The sequence below is a fragment of the Aythya ferina genome (genome assembly GCF_964211825.1).
Source record: "Aythya ferina genome assembly, chromosome: 14".
Taxonomy (NCBI): domain Eukaryota; kingdom Metazoa; phylum Chordata; class Aves; order Anseriformes; family Anatidae; genus Aythya; species Aythya ferina.
This window is the reverse complement of record NC_140312.1, coordinates 3,725,572-3,748,187: the sequence shown is the minus strand read 5'-3', so window position 1 is coordinate 3,748,187 and position 22,616 is coordinate 3,725,572. Positions and strand designations below refer to the sequence as shown.

General features: G+C 44.3%; 1 protein-coding gene across 1 annotated transcript in view; it reads right to left on the bottom strand.

Moving 5' to 3' along the window:
• SMAD5 (SMAD family member 5) overlaps positions 1-22,616 on the bottom strand; it is a 68,188-nt gene that overhangs the window by 25,634 nt on the left and 19,938 nt on the right. Inside the window, exons 2-4 of the mRNA XM_084535580.1 lie at positions 4,668-4,774; positions 4,070-4,144; positions 3,230-3,735 (exon numbers count right to left, since the gene is read on the bottom strand). The gene's annotated coding sequence lies outside the window, so the exon portion shown is untranslated. The remainder of the gene's footprint in view (positions 1-3,229; positions 3,736-4,069; positions 4,145-4,667; positions 4,775-22,616) is intronic.

The following is a 22,616-nucleotide window of genomic DNA, read 5'->3' as shown; positions in this document are numbered from 1 at the left end:
AACTCAGAGGGAAGGTAGCTCCCACCTCCTGAAAGCTGGCTGTAGCAACCACATCCAAAACCTGCAGGCAGCAGGAAGATACGTCACAGGTTACTATGAGCTTTTTTCTTTTGTATAAACTATGCTCAAAATTACTCACGAACAAAGTTGTGTTGTTTTCTTCTTAAAGATTTACTCACTTCCCCAGCACCTGTTTAACATCCTGCACCGGTAGCCACCCTTGGAGCCTTCTGTGCACGTTCTTCCCATTTATTGCCAGCATGGACGCAGTTTTTCCCAGGGCTTTTCACTCCCAAGGCCAAATCCTTGGAAACATTCTCCCTTTGAACGTGATTGGCATTTGGGTGGGCCGCATTCTCTGTTTGGGACAGCGAGATCTAACACACAACCTCACATTCAATACAACCAACCATCTGTTGACACAGTCGTGAGCTGGAATTCCATTTCTTGTAGCAATAGTTGGGACCAACATCCACAATAACTCTGCACTGAAAAGTTGTATTTGTGGCTCCATGGCCAAAACCACAGGGAAGCTATTTTTAACACAGCAGAGCTCTAAATAGTGGAAGCGCTGAAAATTTAGCTCGCATTATGGGCCAAATTCTTCTCCTGGTTACACCCACTCTATGGAGAAGCTTGGATACAATAAACAGAAACACTCTCAAAGAGAGATTTAAAAAAAAAAAAAAAGAGTAAAATCAGTATTTTCAACTTTAATTGAAGAAAGGTACACATCCCACATCATTCCCTCTTCATAAAAGAAAGGAAAGGAAAAAGGAACAATTTGAAATACAAGTGATCTGCTACAATAATTGTACCTCTTGTATTAAAGATAATGCTTCCCGCCGCATGTGCCTGAACCTACCTATAGCTAAAATCTCTCCAGTCATTATGCAGGCACTTTTGGCTCAGACCAGCGCAGAGGACATTGAGCTTTATCTGCATCTTGAGAGAAAACACCGCCGATGACTCTAGTGCATGAGTAACAAATCAGGTTATAATAGCTAGACCTAAGCTTAATTACTCATAAGACAACTTTCTAACAGCACGTTATCACCCGAGGATTTCACAACACAGACCAATTAGTGACGGCAATACAGACTACCAAAGCTTTCCCATGGCGGAGCTGACAGGACTTGACCTTCTCCTGGGTGCATTAGGTGTACTTCCACCGAAGTCCTCAAGTTACACCACACCGGGCCTTTACAACTCGTATTTAAATTTTGTGGCACACTTTGGGAAACAACTTTTTTTTTCAACCCTCATGACCAAATAGTTGGCTTTAATAATTTCCTCTGCAGTATCAAGATCTGCATATACAAGCATAATAATACCTATCGTAAAATAAAAGTGTTATGGGGCGTAGTATGGTGCAGTTTGGGACAGCGTGTTGCAAGTTATTTGCTTCTGTTCACAATGAAGCTATTCCCACAGAAGTCAAAAAAAAAAAAAAAAAAAAAAAAAAAAAAAAAAGAGGAAGGGGAACTGGATCATTTTCCGAAACAGAAATTAAAGCTTGTGGGAGAAGCCAATAAGATGAGGAAATCTCTAGTTTCTCATAGTAATAGTCAAGTGTTATTTTTCATTCAGGCTTTTATCACTGCTGGGTTTTCTTCCACTCTTTCAGCACTGCCCTTTGACATATGTTTGGAAAGGAAATACAAGGAGGAAAATCAAAAGGCAAAGGATTTATTTTCAATCTTGCTTACATTTTTTTTGCAAATCTGAAATGTTGGCATTACTGTTATTATCCAAACACCTTCACATGGTAAAGGAAAAATTAGAAGGTCATAAACCTTTTGCTCCAACTGCTGAGATAGGCCCCATGTGAGGCACTACCACTAAAATAGTTTTACAATTCACCACAGCTTGGGAACGACAGAAGCCCAGAATCATCTAGGTTGGAAGAGACCTCCAAGATCACCTAGTCCAACCTCAGGCCTAACACTAACAAGTCCTCCACTGAACCATATCACTAAGCTCTGCATCTAAACGTCTTTTAAAGACGTCCAGGGGTGGTGACTCCACCAGCTTTGTTGCCCTTCTCTGGACAAACTATAACTTCAACTATACTTTGACTCCAGGACACTGTTCTTTTTGAGTGAAATGCTTGAGTGAGATGTGAACTTGCAGAGCCTGAAGTTTATCACCCCACACCCGCCTTCCCTGTGAGTTCATTGAAACTCCAGCCAAAATTTAGAGAGCCTTCATACTCTAAACTGATCTTATGTACTCGTGACAACGTACAAAATAGTACAGAGAAAAAAACAAACAACAAACACTGAGCCAAGAAGCATCTCCTAGGGAGAATGTATTAACATTTAAGAAAGCTAACTGCTGCAATGTAACATCATGAAGAACCGTGTTCTTTAGCTTTTAGTGTCTCCTTGGCTCTCTGTCTGCTGGCTTCTTATTGTCTGTTCCCAACTCTTGGCCAGGTAACCACTTCAGAGGATTGCAGCGGTACATAGGCCATGATGGGAGCGTTAGCAGTCCTGACATTTAGGATTCTCGAGGCGCTTTGAGATCATTTTTAGACTGTGAATGTAACTCCAGCTGCTACTAAGTGGGTTTTATTTTGTACCAGATTTTAGCCTGTGGAATGTTATGTTTGGATTGAGCTGGAGAAATGGGAAAAAATACGATAGTTTGCTTAACTAACTGAAATCAAACTCCTAAAACAAAGCTAAACTGTTTTGTCCTTTAATGTTCATGTTCCAGTCTGTGCATTGGCACAGAGTCCCTGCTCGTAGATCTGGAAGTCCCCATTTAGATTTGGGAGGGGGGTAGGTGAAAAAACTCGCTGCCTGCTCTGACTCCATTAGTGTAGCTAGCGAGAATTCCCGATCTCCGTACGCATTAAATAAATATTTAACATTTCAGGATTTAATCGGAATCCTGAAAGTTAAACAATAGCCTCTGCTATCGGTGTCGCTATCTCAGGGGTTGTTTTCGCAGCCGTATATTTAGATCTTGGCCACATCGCACAGTTGCATTACAAATAGTACAACCCTCCCTTAAAGAAGAAAAAAAAAAAAAAAAAAGGAAAACAAACAAAAAAAAATCAGCAAAATCTGCAAACTTTTAAAAAGTGACGCCATCTCAGTGAGTCTCCTTCCCTCTGCTCGAAAAAAACAAGCGAGAGGCAGGCTCGGGGAGGAGAGGAAAAAAAAAAAAAAAAAAAAAAAACAAGAAAAAAAAAGACAACAACGACTGAGCATAGCTTTACCTTCAGGACATTACTGCCGCTCCATTTTCTGCCCCTTCCCTTTCGCTCCAGCTCCCTTGCAAGCGACGGCCAGCCCTCTGCCGTGCGCTCATCCTGGCAGCAGCGAGGAGAGGGGCGGCGCTGGGCAGGGGCTGAGCTGGGGCTGGTGCTGAGCTGGTGCTGAGCTGAGCTGGGGCGTGGAGCTGAGCGGCCGCAGGCTGCGTGCATGCAGGGCAGGGAATTCACATTCCCGCTTTAGAAACTTTCTGCGATAGCGGCGTGGCAAGGCTATTTTTGCTTCCTGCCTTCATCCTGGAGTAATGCTCCTCGGTCTGCTGCAATGCAGCCATCTTTTGTGCCGTGTCTCTCACGCGATCCGTATCAAAAGCGCTTTGCCGGTGTAAATCGTGCCCGTGGCGAGGCTGGCTGATGCTTTTTGGTGAATAATTTATCCAGCGCAGTCTTCTCTGTGTGCAACAGGGGAGCGATAGCCATCGCAGTGTGCTGACCCTTTGCGTTAGGTCGCTCTGCACAGAAAGTATGATATACACACAGTCTGGATGCAATAAATGTAGATATGTGTGTGTAATACATATGAATAGATCTGTGTGCATTTAATGCATTCGATTGTATGCGTATGCACATGTGAATACACCCGCCCCTCAAAATGGGCCAGCTTAATTAGGATAATGGCCCTTTCCATGTAAAAAATACCATTACACCAGGTATGAATGATCCTCATACCAGGCCTTCTAAATTTGCATTTTACCACTCAGCATGTATACATAAAGATGGCAAAAACAGAATGAGAAATATTTTAAAATATAAGTCTGTGAAAGATTGGTCGCTCCGTGAACTTACAGACACAACAGAAGTCGTGTTGACAGCAGAGCACTTAGAGGTTTCAAAGTCCAGTTAACAGGAACAGTCTGACAGCTGCACATCCGAGAAGAATCACTGAAAGCAGAAGATAAAATTCCTGTGATTAGGTGCTTGCAGACTCGAAGCATGTATTATTTATTTAATGAGATTATTATGATTATGCCTAATCATTAGCCATTTTGCCTAATTGTTAGCCATTGATCTTCATGAAATAACTGGGGTTGCGTCTAAATTATCAGCTCAGTCCTCTCAAACTGTTTCTTAAAAAACTTTGTGTTTCCCTCCCATGGGTTTTGTTCCCTTGCAGAGCTCCAGTTATCTGCCAATATTGGAGCCAGGAGCCCGTAATGCATTCACGGAGAAGGATGAGCACGGCAAAAGAAAGTTAGACCTTGCAGATCACTGCTGGAGTTCTTTGAAGGATTTAGCCAGCAGATATTTCCTTGCATTCTACTTGGATTTCTAAAAGACCCTTGACAGTGTCTCCCACCTTTCTCAGGGAAGAAAATATGTCAGGGGAAAGGAGGCAATAATCCCCCAAGAAGGTATAACTACTGAAAGAAAAAGAAGCTAATACCTGGTTACTGTTGACAGCAGAGGGAGGTGGAGTTTCACAGCCACAAGTGCACATACTGGTCCAGCTCAACCTATTCCTGAGTGAGCTTGGGAAGGGAGTAAGGCAATCTGTGGATAACAAAGTTGTTGGGAAAAAAAAAAAAAAAAATTAAAAAAAAAATAAAAATAAAAACAAGACACCAAGCTCTGGCTCTGTAAGTTCCTAGGTTGCTAAGTTCCTAGGTCCCTAAGTGCTAGGAGAGTATTCTGTGACATTCCTGCCTGCCCTGTCCTTACAGTCTTCCTCTGGGCATCCTCTGTGGCTTGAAGTGAGGGGCCCAAAACTGAACACAGTACTCGAGGTGCAGCCTCACCAGAGCCAAGTACAGGGGGATGATCACCTCCCTGCTCCTGCTACACTATTCCTGGTACAGGCCAGGATGCCATTGGCCTTCTTGGCCACCTGGGCACACTGCTGGCTCATGTTCAGCTGAGCATCAATCAACACACCCAGGTCCCTTTCCTCTTCACAGTCTTCCAGCCACTCTGCCCCAAGCCTATTCCATGGGGTTATTGTGGCCAAAGTGCAGGACCTGGCACTGGGCCTTGTTAAACCTCATCCAATTCACCTCAGCCCAGCAGTACAGCCTACATGTATAATGTTATGTACAAAAAGAGTATTATGTTTTTTAAAATCAGAGGACAAATGAGGAACGTTTAATGGAAAAGTCATATCCAAATATTTTGTTGTGACAGTGGAGAGATGGGATTGCAGCTGAACTTTTCCATTCGTCCATTCTTCTTCCCTAAACTTGCAGTAAAAAAAAAAATAAAAATAAATAAATAAATAAATAATCCAGTGTTGGATTTGCACCAACTGGTGTTTGGTACAGAGGTTGTTGGGTGTAAAAACACAGCAGCTGCAGTTACACTGAAGTTCCCCTGAACACTGACCTTCTGGAGTTCCATAGAACAAGTAGGTGTTATAATTCTCTGTTACTAAGGACATGTTTCTGAGAAAGCCACACAATTCAACATGAATTAAGCTCTTTCCTGCCTTTCTGATACATACATAATCACGCCCAGATTTTAATGTGTTCCTCTTGCAAATCCACTCTGCCAATTTATTGTATAAGCAACACCTTGATCTTCATTCTGTGATACAAATTTCCTAGAAAAGCTCTGAAATTAGTGCCAGTTTTTATTAATGGCATAGTTGGAACAGCAGAGAGAAAGCTACAAACCTCAATTTTAGCAAAATAGTTATTAGTGCTTACATTTAAGTGTGAGAATAATCTCTTTTTTATTCAGCAAAGTATTTATTTCTATGCTTTACTTTACTGCACACTTAAATTCAATTACCTTCATTTTAATCATGGGCTTAAGTGCTTTGCTCTCTCAAGATAATAAGACCATTGGCATTTCATTTAGCTCGCCGAGCTTGTTTTTAAGTAAATCTCGTACTCTCAAGCGCAAACTGACAAATATGCAAATAAGAGTTACCTTTTTTGCCTAAACACAGAAAATGATAAACCCAGTAGTTTTACAGTCCATGAGGGGAAACACCTAGGCATGGAATAGATTTTCATTTCCCTGATACTATCATATTAATTGTCTGCTAGCGAAATACTGCCTTGCAAGCTGAGGTTGTACCATCTTTGATCTGCTTCTGTACATTAGCAAGGGCAGACTTAACCATTATTTTCCATTAAAATGAAGAATGTTGTTTGCTTGTTTGCTAGACAAAAGCAAATGTCTTTGAGACATTGTGGGCCATAGCTTCACTTGATATAAATTGGCACGTCTCTTTCATTCCAGTGGAATTACACTAATTTTACACCTCAGAGTACATCCCGGAGACTTTCCACGTCATGTATAAACTTGAATAGAGAGATTCTGTATCATGAGGTGAGATCATAATATTCAAGTGTTTCACAGACTTAAAACCATGAGGTCTGGGAATGCTTGACTGTAGCTAGTAAATACAATATGGTCTGGTAATTAAGTGGGACTGATTATTTATAAGAAGAATAAGCCAGTTTGTAGGCAGAGCCAAAAGCAGTTTTCTTTGCCATGGTACTCTTAATTAGCACCTTTTCCCCACCGAAGCAGTAAAATGCAAAATTATGGTTTTATTAAGTCTTACGTTGCTCAAAAAAGACCTTTCAAACTTCATTAACATATGATCTGTTCACCAGCAAAGTGACCGTTTTAAAAAGAAGTGAAAGAATAATTGCAAAATTTGAACATAAACCAACTTACACCACTGGCTAGAATATTCCTGAAACAAATTGAGAACTGGCATCAAATAATGCCAATTTTCCACCATTCAATTTGAAAGGAAATAAATTATATTATGTTGTATCAGTTACTTCAATTAAGCTGAAATAAAAGATTTTCAGGTTTTGCTAACACTTCTAGTGTTTATGGAATCAGACCGAAAGCAAATCCAGCAGAATTGAATTGTCTGCTTTCCACACAGTCACGACTACAAAAAGCGATATTAAAGGAAGCTTGGTATAAAAAAATATGTTGAATTTATGTAGCATACTTACATTTTTATCTTTCAAGCACTACTGCAATTATTTTCGTATACAAGAAAAAAATATTCTTAGCAGAAGAACAACAATGCTGAAAGGCTACTTGGAGAACTTTAAGAAGGAGGCCTGATACCGCCAAAACCAAAAGTGTAGACAAACGCTTTAAGTCTTTCACGACCAATTTGGAGATCTGAGAAGCTGCCTCAGCTCATGTTTACAAGAGCTGAAGGTGGCCGTGGATATCAGCGGGTGCTGTGGGTGCCACACGCAGCCAGGAGCAGGCCCAGTAGGGCAGGCCGGGCCATGGGTGCCATCTTGTACCACAGGCGCCATCTTGTACCATAGGCACCATCTTGTACCACAGGCCCACAGGCCAGGTCAGCCGGGGGCAGTGGGGAACCCGACCTTCCTCTCCTGCAACCCTCACTGCTGCAGGAAGTATGGAGCAGTGGTCGTGAAAGGAGAATAGCCACAGCTTTCAACAAGCATTCAGGGTTTTCCCTCAAATTACCAAATGTCTGTGCTGTTCCTGGTTGCTCAGGACTTACAGACAGTACAAACGTTGAATGGAATGGCTTTTCCAGGCCCTGCCCTTCACCTGACTGGCAAACACCTTTTTTTAAGTTGAAGAAATACTGGTTTGGGTTGGTGGAGGCCTGGCTTCTGGCTGACAGGTTCCTCAGCCTGTCTTTTTTCCTTTCCCCTTCCTTTTGCGGGCTTCACACTGAGAAGAGCATAAGGCCATGCATAGGCCTGAAACGTATTATTTTAGTCCTTTCTTCGAAAAGGAAAAAAAAAAATGTCTGGGGGCAGAATGATTTCAGGATGTTCGAATTCCTGACGTGGAAAACCCTGTGGTTAGGCAAAGATAATCCTGTTATTTCCACCAGTTTTACAACACTGTAAGCATCGCTTCCCACCAGGTGGTTATGAAGCTACATCAGGGCTAGGGGAGAACAAAGTGAAACCATCCCAGCCTCTGAGTACAGAAGGGCTTTTGGACCTTCATAAAAGTTCACTTCCTCGTTGTAAGCAACAATAATTCAGGATAGTTCTTCCTTGGGTCTTCGCATTTAAACATCAAATAGGATGCACAGCCTCAGAGGTGTTTTCTATCTGCACTGCAAATCAGAGAAAAAGGCAGTAAAAGTTAATAGCTTCTTTGGAACAAATTGTCATTTACAGCCAGCTCAGCACTGATGTGAACCTGAACAATCACCTAAAGTTCATCAAGTTCAGTGGATTCAGTGTTATTTGACTAACATTCTTATATATTAAAGGCCAAGTATACATATATATATATATATATTTTTTTTTATTTTTATTTTTTTTTTGGCTGAAGTCTTGTCTTGTTCGTTCTTTCTGAACAGGGCCTGATTAATGACAGCAGAATCCAGCTTCACGTTAATGCACCATTCAGTGCCCCACTTTCACACACTGGAATGCTACATCTGTGCCTGTTTCACGTTCTCAGTTAAACTGGAAGCAAAAAGAACAGATTGAAATGGTGCATTCCAAGTATCTCTCTCATAGCTTTGCTTGCAAGCTGAATGGACCTTTTTGTAACCAAAAGGACCAGAAGCAGCTTCCTTTCCCAACTGGAGGCCTTTTTAAAATCCGGCTTTTACATTTCTTTCTGGCAGCAGAGAGAAAAAAGCACAGCCTATACTGATGCTGTGTCTGCAGGTTGTCTTTCATAGCAAGGGGCACAATGTGTTTCCCTGGCCGATGCATGGTTGTGCGAGAATCATACATTTTTATCACTTTCAGTTATTGTTTCCTTCCCTCACCACAAATATTTCCCACAGTGCCACTGTTTTCTATTGGCCTCCTTACTCAGCCAAGCTAATAGTTAGGGGCACACTGGGCATTTTGTTATGCCTTTTTTTATGTTCTGGTAGGCATGAAAACACTCAGTAGGGATTCCATTATGTTTTAGCACTTGTGTTGAAGGGTGAAATAACTTCACAGCCTGTCAGAGTAGTGATGCATCATGAATAGTTCCTTCTTTATTCTACATATTTTTATTTAAACATTCTTAGCCGTGTTTTGTAACAAGCTGCTTTCACTGTACTTGACTGTCTGGAGGAGGAGGATCTGTTTTAATTTTCGAATGACCATGAAAGATTGGAAAGAAGTAACAAACAAGAACATCTCTGTATTAAGTTATCAAACTCAGTCCATGGATCTGAGGCTGGAGAGACAAATCTCAGAAAAAAAAAAAAAAAAAAAGTTTTTACCTTCATTCAGTGGTTTGCTGCCCTTGTTCTCAAACTTTGACAATTTTGTCTCTTCCATGATTTATTTGAAGACTGAATCTGTCAGAATTTACATAGGCAGAGCAAAAGGAGAACCAGGGTCAAAGCCCACAGAGTTTGGGTTCATTTGCCTCTTTTCCCAGATAGTTGCCTTCAGAGCCTTGTCAACAGCAACTGCTTTTCCAACACCACGGAATGTCAGGTTTGCTTTTTTGTCGTGTTGCTAGAACTCAACTCATTCCCACATTCAGCTGAATAACCTCACCAAGCCCCTGGTTAAGCACATCTCTGATGAGTTCATTTTCATGAAACACCCAAAACATCTTTTCCAGTATCAAATGTGTGAAGGTCGTTTAGCCGCAGCGAGGAGTGCTGCTTGGAAGGGACTGTGACCGAGGTCAAGGATGTAGCATCAGCATGGGAGAAGAGGAAAGGGCATTTCCCTACTCACATTGCTCCTCACAGTGCAGTTCAAGCTAGAAGTCACTGAGTATTCCCAACTGTTCCTCAGCTTTTAAAAACAAGAACGTCAGTGATAGAAGGATTTTCTGTACTCACAAGGTGAACGCAAGGCACAAAAACTCTGCAGTATCTTCTCAGTACAGCAGCGACCTTCTGACTCACCACAGCTCTCCTTTGGGTTTACTTTTGGGATCTCTGTGGGGCTCGCCAAAGCCACCAAGCCAGATGGTACATCAAACTGGGATGATGTATCAACAGTAGCCTTTGTTGTGTTCCCCCATGTGCTGACCCATGCTCATCGGTAAAATTTTTTGAATCGGCCATGACAATATACGCTCCGTATAGGACTACCTTTAAAAACAGCTTACACACTATATTCTAGAACATTAAGTTGAAAACATAGAAGCAATTTCTTTGCAGTACTTCTAAGGGCCCAGTCAGGGGCATCTGCTGTAGCTTTGCCCTAAACCCCACTGATGGTGAGCAGGACACATGCCGCCGGAGGCAGGCTGAGAATCAGGTCGTGACTCAGAGTGTTGTTAATCTTCCTTCCTTAGGGTTTCCTTCCTCCCTGTCTCCAGGAAGCGGGTCCTACACCAGCTTTCTGCCTGGAACAAAGGGCGGCCCCACCGCAGCATCTTGGGCTCACCTCCTGCAAAGGAAAGGAGTTCACTGCGCACGCAGTCCCATCAGTTCCTGCTGACATCCAAGGAAAGGCCAGAGCTGCCCGGCTGCCACTACTCACTTTGATGCTACCCCTGGTGTGAACAGAACAGCACGTCCAGGGGCTGCTCAGCAAAGCCAGACCTGGTCAGGTTCAAGCACTCTGTGCCTGACCCTTCATTTCACTCAGCACCCACAGCAGCAGGATGCTGAGCAGAACATGGCTGTGTTGTAAAAGACGGGACATGAAGTACAGAGACTGGAGCAGTGTGCTGGCTTGTGCCTTGCCAGAAGTCCCAGGCTGTGCCCACCCCATGATGCTCCTCCCGGGATCGGCAGACTCGCGTCCCTGTGCTGAAACCAAAGCCCTGCTTCCCAGCCCACGCACCATGTCAGCTGCACTCTGGCTTGTACAACAGATACCAAGGGACTTATGTGCACGGCAAAGTCAAGCTTCAAATCCCATCCCCTGTTCCTAAACTAAAATGCAGAGAAAAAAAAAAAATACTTTAATCAGTCTATTGCACTTCAAAAAATATGGGAGTGAACGGGACTAAGACAGCCCACAGTAAAGGGAAAGATGAGAACCCTCTCTCTAAACCTCTGTAGCCCTCTGTTGATTTACAAGTCTTAGAGACAAAGTTCATTAACAGCATTTCCCTTATGACTTGACCTGGGTTGGAAATATTTTTTCACCATTAGCTAAGAATATATCCTAAGAATGGTAACACAATTTTTTCCTATTGACCCAGCAGAAAAAAAAAAAAAATGGGATCAGTTAAAATAGATGGCTGTATGGATTCAGCTGTGGAACGAGCTGCATACACTAAAGCAATTGCACCAAAATTATAGCAAGATATTTTAAATAAGCAGTAAAATATTTTGGCTCTGTCCTTATGTTCAATTTTCATTGATTTACTCTAATGGGATGCATTGAAAGGAACCTTCTGCTTAAATCCATAGTGAGCTATAACAAGGTTTCTATGACATGATAGCAAATTTGAAAAAAAAAAAAAATGGAAAGCTCTGCATCATGAATGTAGACTGGCCTTTTAAGGATACCATGTAGTGCTTGGGTTTTGCAGAAGTGATTCAGTAAATTTAGGAGCCCAAAGCCAACAGCTTCTTGTACTTTCAGCAGTTATGTGGTCTTGGGAAGAAAAAAAAAAAAAAAACACTTCCCTTTATCAATTTTCTCAGAATTTTGAGATTTTTTCCCCTATTTTTAAAATATAAATCAGCAACTCTTTTATGGACCCATTTATTGCAGGAATAACTGTAAACTGCAGGGTAAAACTGCTGGCTCAAAGAACTCAAAGGACACAAAGCAGACTTCGTGCTCCCTCCTGCCTCACAGACGTTTTATCAGCTGGAAGAAAATTAATAACATCCCAGAAGTGATTTGCATTCACAAGCTCAATAAAAGAGAGGCAGCACAGAAAAAGTAATCACACGGGAATGCAGAGAACATTAAAACCAGCAGGAGAAGGCAGCGTATAGTCAAAACACAGGTGCTTCATCGTCATATTTTCACTTGCGTGGCCGTATCCTCAAATAACCTGCAGTGAAATCCCTGGAAGAGGTGGTGGAGGGAGGATTGTAGGGGATGCAGGAAATGATCTGAGGAGGGCACGGAGCTGGCTCTGCAGGCACCAAAGGATCGGAGGCAGCAGGAGGGGCTGCGCTGAGCTTCTCAGTGACCCAAAGCTATGAGGGCACAGGCTGGGCTCTCTGATGGGTTACCTGCCATTTTCTCAGAAGAGCAGGTAGGCCCCATGAGCTACACACTTGACAATTATGGTGGTTTGTGAATACAGGAGGAACAAAATACACCCTTCGGGTCTGGTTGGCCCAGAATTTTGCAGGCAGTGGCTGGAAAGCGGGTTGAAACGTGGGCGCTTGCTGGAGAAGGGGAGAACAGAGGGCAGGGCTGCGTGCCACCATGCGCAGTGGTTGCAGCCACCACGAAGAGCGGTATTCCTAATGCCAAACATGTGCCTAATGCACTAAATCAGAACAAAATAGACTCCAGAAGTCTAAGACCATCCGCATGCACATTGCTCTAGTTACGTGCTGCCTCCATCAAGGTGCCTGGATAGCCAGGGCTGTAGAAGAGCAGATGTCGCGTTCACTATTTGACCATCCCTGATCAGAAGAAGGAAGGAGAGAAACCATGTATGCTTACAATTAGAAGCCGGGGGCCTGATCCAGAGTCTATTGAAGTCAACAGAAAGGTTTCCATTGACGTCAGCGAGCGCTGGGATGGGCCCCCAGAGCTTCGCTGCATGCTAACAACATCTTGCCTGTTGTCAGCTGGGGCTCCGCAGGGTGAATTTCAGGAGTGGTTCGGATGCTCCTGCTCCCTCGCCCTGTGTTATGGGTTCAAGGGCAGCCTGCAAGCAGGGGGCCACAGGTTTTAGGCTGGTTCCAAACACAGACCAAGCAGCAGCACACTGTGCAGCAGCCTTGGGCTGTGCTAAATTAATGCCATCTGCTACTGGCCTTCCTCCCCTCGCCTCCTCCCACCTCCTCCCTCAGGGGGCTCCTGACAGTGGAGAATAGCTGGAGTACAGTCACAAGCCTCACGCCTCTTCCTGTCCCTAACACACCCTTTACACCCTTTGTTTCTCTCTAAGTGTCATGGGTGGAGTAGGATCCCAGTACGCTGGCTCCAAACCAGCTGGCAGCATCTGGCCGGCCTCGGCCCCATTCCTCCCAGGCTTGGAGGACCTGGAGCAGGCACAGCCTCAGCTCTGCAGTCTCTGGGGGTTAATGTTTTTTTCTTTCTTTCTTTCTTTTTTATTTATTTATTTTTTTAATTTTCCCCACCAGGAGAGGGGTTATTTTCAGTGACATCATTGCCCCCCTGGCTGAAAGCTTATGAGCTTTCCAAACGCAGAGGAGAATTGCAAATGCTGTGTGAAATCTCCTCTCGCCCTAGCTTGGAGCCTTTGCCAACAGCCCTTGCAGGGGAAAGCTCCCACTGCTAGTCTGAGAGTTCAAAAGGTAGCAGCCATTTCTCACCATGAGTGTTTGGGAAATGCAATTGAAAGTAAAGATCCTAATTACATTTGGCATTTCTAATAGTCAGTCTCCCGCTAAACAAATGACATCATTTGTGGCATTGGCAGCAAAAAGAGCCCACTGTAAAGAGACTGTAAACAAGAGTCCATCCAGACTCATTCTGCTCTAACAAAAGGAAGGGGAAGAGGGGTGAGTCTTGCTCAATGACCACAACACTCACATTTTTCTCAAGTATTAAACATGTTCTGATACCTCTGCAAAACAGTTTGGAAATGGGGAAAAACACGCTCAGAAACGGGGACTTTTGGCAATCAAGGAAATTGCCACACTCAGCTGTGCAGCCGCTCAGGCTGGGGGCACAGTGGCTTTTCTGGATCAGAGCCTTGTCAACATCAAGGATCTGTGAGGCTGGGAAGAACCTCCGCTTGGTTATCAAAAGCTATATTTGACATGTTGATGGGATGTCTTTTCCAAAACAGGACACACAATTCACAATCCTCTTTAAAAAAAAAAAAAAAGTGCATCAGTTTTCTTCTTCGTACAACACTGCGTGCTCTTTGCCCTTCACCTGAGGGTGTCACAGCTCACATCTCCACTGAAGTTGCATTTAAACCTATAGAGAGCTCCCTCTAGAGAGGACCAAAGAGGCTTTTCCCCAGCACGGAGAAACTCCCCACAGTTTCTGTGTAACAATGCATCAGCACAGCCTTTGGGGGGAAATACCAGCGAGACGCAGGAGTTGTGCACCAAAACGTGGTTAAGGGAAAAGGCAAAAATTCCCCCTCTTATTAAGAATAAGAAAAAAATAAAAATCAGAGGGCTGTATTTCAGTTTCAGTTCGTGTATTTTCCAGAAATACCCACAGCCTGCGTCCTGTGGCTGTGCTGGGGTCAGCGCAAGGCAGGAGGATCCTTTGGCGCTCTCCTTCCCTCCCGGCAATCCTGCTTGGCCCCGCTTAGTTTGTCATAGTTGAGGGCATCCCAGCATGAAGCGGTGTGAACACAGCCCATTAATTGTAACAGGATGTGGTTAGAGGCTTTTTGATATCCGCATGCCCGTAACTGTAACCCGTATTCAGCTGTTTTCAACCCTCAATGCAAATAGAAGCAACATTTGCATCCAGATTGCCTTTAGTGCATAGATGTGCAGATGTGATAAGTTAAAACTACAGCATAAGGGGAATACCTATCTTTTCCATGTCAAGTTTATTGTTTTTTTCTTTCCTTTTTTTTTTTTTTTCTTCACCAGGTGCTGGAGATAAGCACCCTCTGTCAGATTTCTTTTCAGGCAGTTGCACTCACGCTGCAGAAAAATAACGTGAGTTGAACCGCAATCTTAATCCTTTCCCGCTGCTCGATTTTTTAAATTGCTGTGCTTCGACCAGCTTCCTTCCCCTAAGGAAAGATCTCAACCCGCTCTCTTTTTCCTTTGCACAAGTCTGACATACGCTTTTCGTCTAGGCCTGTGGAAATATCCCCGAGCCTGCAAAGTGAGATGGGTTCATAATGTTCCCTTTTCTTATTAGTTGAGTTGCATGACACTCTCTGAACCTCATGCGAGCCCTTTCACGGTAGTTAGGCCTCATTCATGGGAGCACTCGCCTTGCTGAGTGTGAAAGAGGCCATTTATGCCTAATAATGATAATAACCAGCAGTTGGAGGCTGGGAAAAGAAAGGAAAATAAAACGCCACAGAAGTTTACAGGAAAGGCCGCTCAGCGCTGCCAGGAGGGTGAGGAGGTCAGACATCTGGTGCTCGGTCCTGCTCTGGATCACAGGCAGGAATGCATGGCCGCGGCGGTGGGGCTGGGCCGCCTGCCCCGGCCAGGAAGCTGGTGGCCAGCAGGGCCTGGGGCGTGCTGCCCTGGGACCTCTTTCCTTTGGGGTCCTGCAGGCAGATCCTCCTGCCCAACCGGGCTCCCAGGAATGAGAAAACCTGGCACAGAGGAGGAAAAACGCACCCTGAAAAAATCACGCAGTAAGCTCAAGTGAGGACTACAAAGGAAGTGTTTGTGAAGTCCCTCAGAAATTATATTTACCCTCAATTAAGCATTAAAAAAAAAAAATACCCACACTAACAAACGGCAATCACAGAATTACAGTAACCTACGTGCCCTAACTCAGCGGTCCCAAGCTTTCTGGGCACAGGCTGCCAATGTTCATATAAAAAGTGTGCGTTTCTGGGAAGCCGACTGCAAACCACTTTGCCCCTTGTAGGTCCTGCTTTAAGGAGCCACAGACATTACTGCTTTATTCTGCTCCAGCAAAGCCCAAATTTGCAAATATGAGGAAACCGCGAGTATGGCTTGTTCTGGATACACAGAGCTCACCCAGATGTTGGTATCTGGACCTCTGCACATGTGGTGCACACAGATCGGGGTGAAGCTGCTTTCTGTTTCAAGGTAGAATTTGCAAATGCAAATCGCCAAGCAGTGTCCTAGCATCTTCCTGCTGTGAAAGCAATGGGACAGACATCTCATATAGGTGCAAGACACTGAAATATATAGAGTAGCAGTTTCCTAAAACCTAGAATAATGCTTGAGTTTAACCTTCAAGAGCTCAGCAATCCACAAGAGAAAGAGTATCTTATTACCAAACCCTGCAAGATCTTGGAATGTTTTTCCTTTGATGCTACAATTTCAACACCTCCAGCATTTATTGTCTCTCAGCTATTGTATCCAGCTATCTCAAGCCTTCACTGTGTTGTTCAGTTTATGTTCATCTCCATCTATTTTTAACAAAAAAATAAACTCAAAAGCACATTGGAGAAGTATGGTATTTCTCCTGAGTATCATAAGACTGCTTGATCACGTCTTTTCCTGGCACTTAGTTCATTGGTTTATGAATTATTTTGCTACACTGAGTGCATAGTTGATAGTTTAATGGTTGAAAGCGATTGTTCTTGAAATAAGGAGGAAGTTGTCATGGTAATACATTGCCACGAAGATTAAGGCATGCTTAAATTAAGGCTTGCATTGAATTCTCAGTCGTTTTAGCTACTCTTTCCTTGCCATGTTTGGAGAACATCATATCTAGTGAAATCCTCCAAGACATCTTATTGGATTACCCATCCAGCAGTGACTAACCAATGCCTTGAGTCACCAATTTGCCATCCTTGGAGTCAGGCCAGTCATGTGCAGCGTACGCCCCGGCCCTCTTGAGCAGGCAGGACAGCCATTGGGCTCCAGCACTGCCTGTTTTGCAATACCAGGAATTCTTTCCACCCCCTTTGAACTAAATCTCAAGCAGATGAATACTCCGCTGGAGCATTTGGCTCAAAGACCAAGGAAGATTTTCAAGGGTGGAGAAGAGTTCAGATAACAAGGAGAACTGGGGTTCAAGGGTTTGATTTTATATATTTTTAAGAGCTTTAAAAACATCACTAGCAGTAGATGTGGTTTAGAAGGCTTTCAGAAACACTTGTTGAAAGCATCACCCTCGGAGTTGCCTCCTACACACCTTATGCAGCAATTTGTTGAGGAAAAAGTCACCACAGTGGTGATTTCTATCAAAAACTCTGACAAAGAAGATATTAGTCAAGTGTAGAGTATATTTGATATCCCAATAGCATTTCTGACTTGAAAGAGATCAGCTGACACCAGTTAAATGTCTGGTCATGTGTGACCTGTTGCTGGGGACTTTTCGTGCAGCGCATCCTCCCACTGGCTCACTGATGGGCTGGGGGAAGGATGAAGCATCATTTCCCCAAACCCAGCTCCCTGTAACCAGCCCACTCCAGTGTTCGTGGTAGTTCACAAAGATTTAGTCTGTGCCTCCCCATCTACGCACAGTGGTGAAGAACGTATTGTAAAGCCTTATCTTTGACAAAATTTGTATGGGAAAGGAGCAGTATTGCCATTCCCATGCAGGGTCTCAAATTCGTGCTGGTATTTGAAACGCGAGTAAAGAGAAACTTCCAGACAAACTCAAAAAGAAAAAAAAAAAAAAAAAAAAAAAAAAAAGGAAAGAAAAGAAAAAAAAGGATAAAAAAGAGAAGAAAAGAACTAGCTATTAGTATGTGAAAATACAATTTTCAGAATTGCCTAAATAAGACAGAAGCCCTATATTTATTTCTAAAGTTCTTATCACTTTGGAGGAAGCAAATCCAATAAGCATTTGCAAAGAAAACTGTTGTAAACTCCACTAATGCACAGCAATAACACATTGCGACTGCAGTCAACACCTTTCTCATCAGTCCAGCAAATAAATATTCACTGCCCTGTACGTGATCTGCAGCTTGCAGCAAAGATGACCCCAAGCACATGGGAAAAGGATCAAAACAAAAATCACGTGATTATTCTGAACAGAAACTACATTATCCATGGAAGACACAAACACACATGGCCTTCAGATTCTCGTAAAACAATACCAGGGCTGCATTGGGACTAAAATTGGGAAAAGCAGATGCTGCCCAAAGAAGAATATGCTGGAGATGTTTAACATGCACAGCACATATCAGGAAATCATAGTGCTTTCATGTGAGCTAAGAAGAGCTCATTTCAAGCTCATTTCCAGATAGCATCGATGAACCTAATGAAGGAGAGACTCAAGAGGCAGAATTCGGGGCAGGGGCTGTAGGATCACTGGGGCTGGCTGAGTGAGCCCTTTCATTCACTTCTCCTGAAGACAGGAACAAACTACAGAAGTGATTCCGGCCTTAAGGTCAAGAGCTACTGAAAAATCACAGGAATGGTTCTCCAGCATTTCCTCTTAAGGGACCCTGTTATCCACAGCAAGGACTAGAAAACTTCAGATGGTGCTTGTTCATGGAATGAGAAAGAGTGCTGCAAGGCAGGAGGGTCCCTGAGACACAGGGGAGAGCACTCCCCTGCCCCCTAAACTGCAATTTTGAATCCTTCAGAAATGTATTGAGTTTAACCCTTGCATTTTTTTTCAGAACTAAGACACACTTTCTGGCTCAGGCATGAAGTGGCAGAGAAATCATATTAGATAAAATGGACAAATATTTGGGGTGTTCACATGGGGTATTCCTGGAGCAGGGTGCAGAGCTTCAGGTGTGTGTGCAGTTGGGCATTCACCATTTTCTGTGCGCACAGTCTACAAAAAATGGGAGAAAAAGAAACCTCCATGTTCAACCACAACTACCTCCATAAGGTCTGTTAGCCAGATTTCAACTCCTCCATTCTAAGAAGACTACAAAGGCCACCACATTTCCTCAACTGTCATCACCAAGCACGAGAAGGTGATGCTTGGAGTCCCAGCTCAATACATGCACATTGCACCCGTGGTCCTCCAGACACGTCCACCAGGCTCTTCCAGAGACACCGCAGTGCCATGTCAACATCAGGTGAACAATGGCAAAACTCAAGCCAAAAGTGACAACAGAAACAGCTGGGTCCTACGGAAGGGAGGTGACTGTGCCGATGATGTTGCTGTTGGCCACAGGCCCTGCTGCAGGGCAGCTGCAGTGCAAAGGCCGCAGCTGCCTCGCTTTTAGGATGCACACTGTGCCTGTCAAGGTGAAGGAAAAGCAGCTTGTGCCCTGTGTCTATTCTCACCCTTCCTTCCTCTTAAAGAAGGAAAAAAAAATAAAAAAATAGAAATCAACAACAAAAACAGCCCCCCCACATAAAACAGAAAAGCAGATGATTAAAATGTTGGGGCTGACACTTTGTCTAAAAGTTTTTTGGTTTTGAACCATCTGGTATTTTAAAGTAATATGTCAGGGGGAGTTAATTATCCTATAGGCATCAGATGAGGCCAAAACCCCAGTGTGAAAACACGCTGACAAGCACCGTTCACACAGTTAACAGCGCTGGCGTGACGTGTGAGCTGCCCGCCAGAGAAACACGTGAAGCAGCCACTTGAAAAACAAAATTCCCCACTTTCTTGTGCATGTGGAATGAGCATGATTTATCTGGGAAGGAATTTGCCCTCAGTGTTGATCTCCTTAAAAGAGACTGCAACTAAAATAGCTACAAGGCTGTTCAAAAATTAACCAGTTGTCGTGTGCAGGGACTTTCACGGATTTTCCCTGCATGCTGAGCCAGGCTCTTCCCGGCACTACTGTCAGTGCCTCAGGAGCCTTCATCCCACAGCAGATGGTGGCAGTCTGTCCGAGTGGGGTAAAGAAATCACCACTTTGGGGTGATTTCTAAGGCAGGAGGCCCCAAGGGAGGGCAGGATCCCAGCTGGGAGCAGGCCACAAGGGCCCGGGCCTTGGGCAAGGCCTGTGGTGGTTTGGAGGCCAGGCCAGGGCCAGCTGACACAAATCACTCCCCCAGCCAAACGGGGAGGATCGCAAAGCTCAGGAAGCGGGATTAGAATCACAATTTGTTGGCACGGACGGTGTTGGCTTCGTAGCATCTGCGAAACCTAAAGGGAATTGCTGGGGGGTGAGGGGAGGCACCCAACCAAAAGCCTCCCAAACAAAACAGCCTCTTTTGTAGCGTACAAACTCTCCCACACAGCCAGGCCCTGAGCTTTGGGCCAAGCTTGGCTTCCATTTCCAAAGCAAAGCAGCAGCAAGGCAGGGGTCAGGGCTGGGCTGCCCGGTGACCATGGGCAGGGACAGACAGACCACATCCCCCCTTCCCCCAGGGCCCACAGCATGGTGAGATGGATTTCACGTCCTTTTACTCACAAAAATCTTCATTTCAGTCTTTTACATAGAAAAAAAAAGTAAGAGTTCATTGAAGGGTTTTAATGAACCTTTAAAGACATCACTGCGAGGAGTGCTGAATTAACCTGCCAAAACAGCATTATTGAGCTCCTGGAAATTCACGACAAGGAAATGCATGTTTAATATACCTCATTTAAGCCATATTATTCAGGGGAATCAGCAGGTGTATTGCTCTGGAGCACACGAGATGCTAATGGAGACAGCGTGCAGTCATTCACCCTGTGCCTTTCTGGAACTGAAGAAAAACAACAAAAAATAAATACTTTCCTCTCTCCCAGAGGCAAAGGAGCTTTCAGTCTTTTCAGTCTTTTTTTTTTTTTTTTTTCCCTCCTCCACATACGGGACAGGTCTGTGTGTGAAGCAAGGAGTAGCAGACTTGGTCAAGTCTCCTGCTGTGCCAGAGACAGCCCAGAGCCCATCTGCTCCTGGCATTTCAGACCCAAACCACAACCCTGGAAGCCCCAACTTCCCTGTTCCCTCACCTAGGAAGCACTGGGATGCCATGGAGCCCTTAAAACTTCTGCATGTGCCCCAAATGACTGAAGATTCACTGACGCCCAGAGCCCGATGCTGCAGCACGCTGCCTGAGTGGAAGGGGAACAACTCTGGTCTTTACTTCCAAAACTGCTCCATCTGATGGCGATCTGATGTAAGACACAGCCAGAATTTTAGAAGCAAGAGCCCAGGAAGCTGGCCCTTTGCTACCAGCATCCACCTCAGGTCTCACAGCTCCTTTCGTACCATTACAGCTGGGAGCAAATGCTTGCACCCAACACGTCTGTCTTCTTCAACAACAGCAGTGATTCACCTAAATAAATCCCTCTATATCTAGTTCCTGAAATCTTTATGCCAACACTGCTTCTCTATAGCAAAACCTTTCTAACAGCGTGGACAGCACATTCTCTCTGAAGACATATCTTGCGCAGAAATAGCAAAGAAATTGCCCATCTCTCCGAGTGAGAAAGGAGTAGGAATAGCTACAAGTTGCCTGTCAATACATCTTCGCTGGGACACAGAAAATTGCTCCATTGTTTGGGAGGCTGTGGAAAACCTGCCAGGCTACAAAAATACTGAGATGCTCTTATCAGAGTGGTGTGAGTGCATAGAAGAGGAATTGCAAGAAATTGCCCAAATGGAACCAGATCTGGAAATGCCTTCAAATAACAGTGTAATCGTCAGACTTTGGAAGAGACGCATCTTCCACAGGAATGTTTCTGGGCACATGAGGGCCAGAGGGGTGACAGGGCAGTAAGAAGTAGATCTTGACCAGCTTCACGGCTATGGGAGCCAGCACTGGGGAGCTCTCACCAGCTGGCCTCTGTTCACTGTCCGGCTGGCAGCAAAGATTGGGATTTCAAACAGAGCCTCTCACGTGCATTGTAATGTAAGATGATGAGAAGTTGGAAGAGATAAGAAGGGGGTTATTCTGCTATTTCCCATAATGTGAACGAAGAGATGAGGCCACCTGTACAGCAGCTGGAAGCAATAACACCATGTCCCCCATTTCAGACTTTCTTATTCAATGCTGAAGAGGACAATCCTTCCTGATGCCCTGCGTCCACACTGCTCAGTATTCATGCCCCTTTTTCCCCCACTTCTCTTCATTTCCACAGAGGTGTTGGCAGAGCAGTGCCACCAGCAGGGAGGGGACAGCAGGAGCTGATGGGCACGAGCTCCCCAGCCCTCCATACTGCAGGTTTCTGGAAACAACGCCGGATTGCTCCCACTTACTAAAACAGTCGCAGTTTTTACAGCACCATTTAAACGACTTCCTCAGGAAATTTCACAGGCACACTGGCAGGCATTGATTTCAAGCAGAAAATAACCCAGCAGGAAACTCAAAGAGGAAAGATGTGCTGTAATTATATCTCTTCGGGGCTTGCAAGACAGAGGAAGACAAGACATAAACGAGCACATGCACCGAAGCTATAATGTGAAGCAATGCTGTAATTAATACAATCAAAGCTTTCAGAGTGCTTTTCTCATAATCAGAGTTTCGATGCCTAAGCACACAGTTATCCCTTTGCTTACACACGAGCTCAGCAGCGTCGTTGTTAATTGGCACGGACCGTCTCATCTCTCCGCAATCCGGTTAAACAGACACAAGCAATTAAATACCTGTGACGATTCCTGGCTCACAAAAAGGGCCTGGGATGCAGCTTAGGCTTTCATTCCATTTCTAGAAATAATCGCTTTAACAGAAGAAAACAGCACAATGAACGTAGGTAATGGCTCTGAGGTCTGAAACTGCTTCACACCGTCACAAGAACAGACATTCCTTTTATGCAGCTTCTCTCAAATCACCTTTTCTCAGTCAGTTGAGGATCTGCACACACACTCCCTCTCTTTAGCTAATTGAAAATTAACCTGTGGTGTCTTTTTG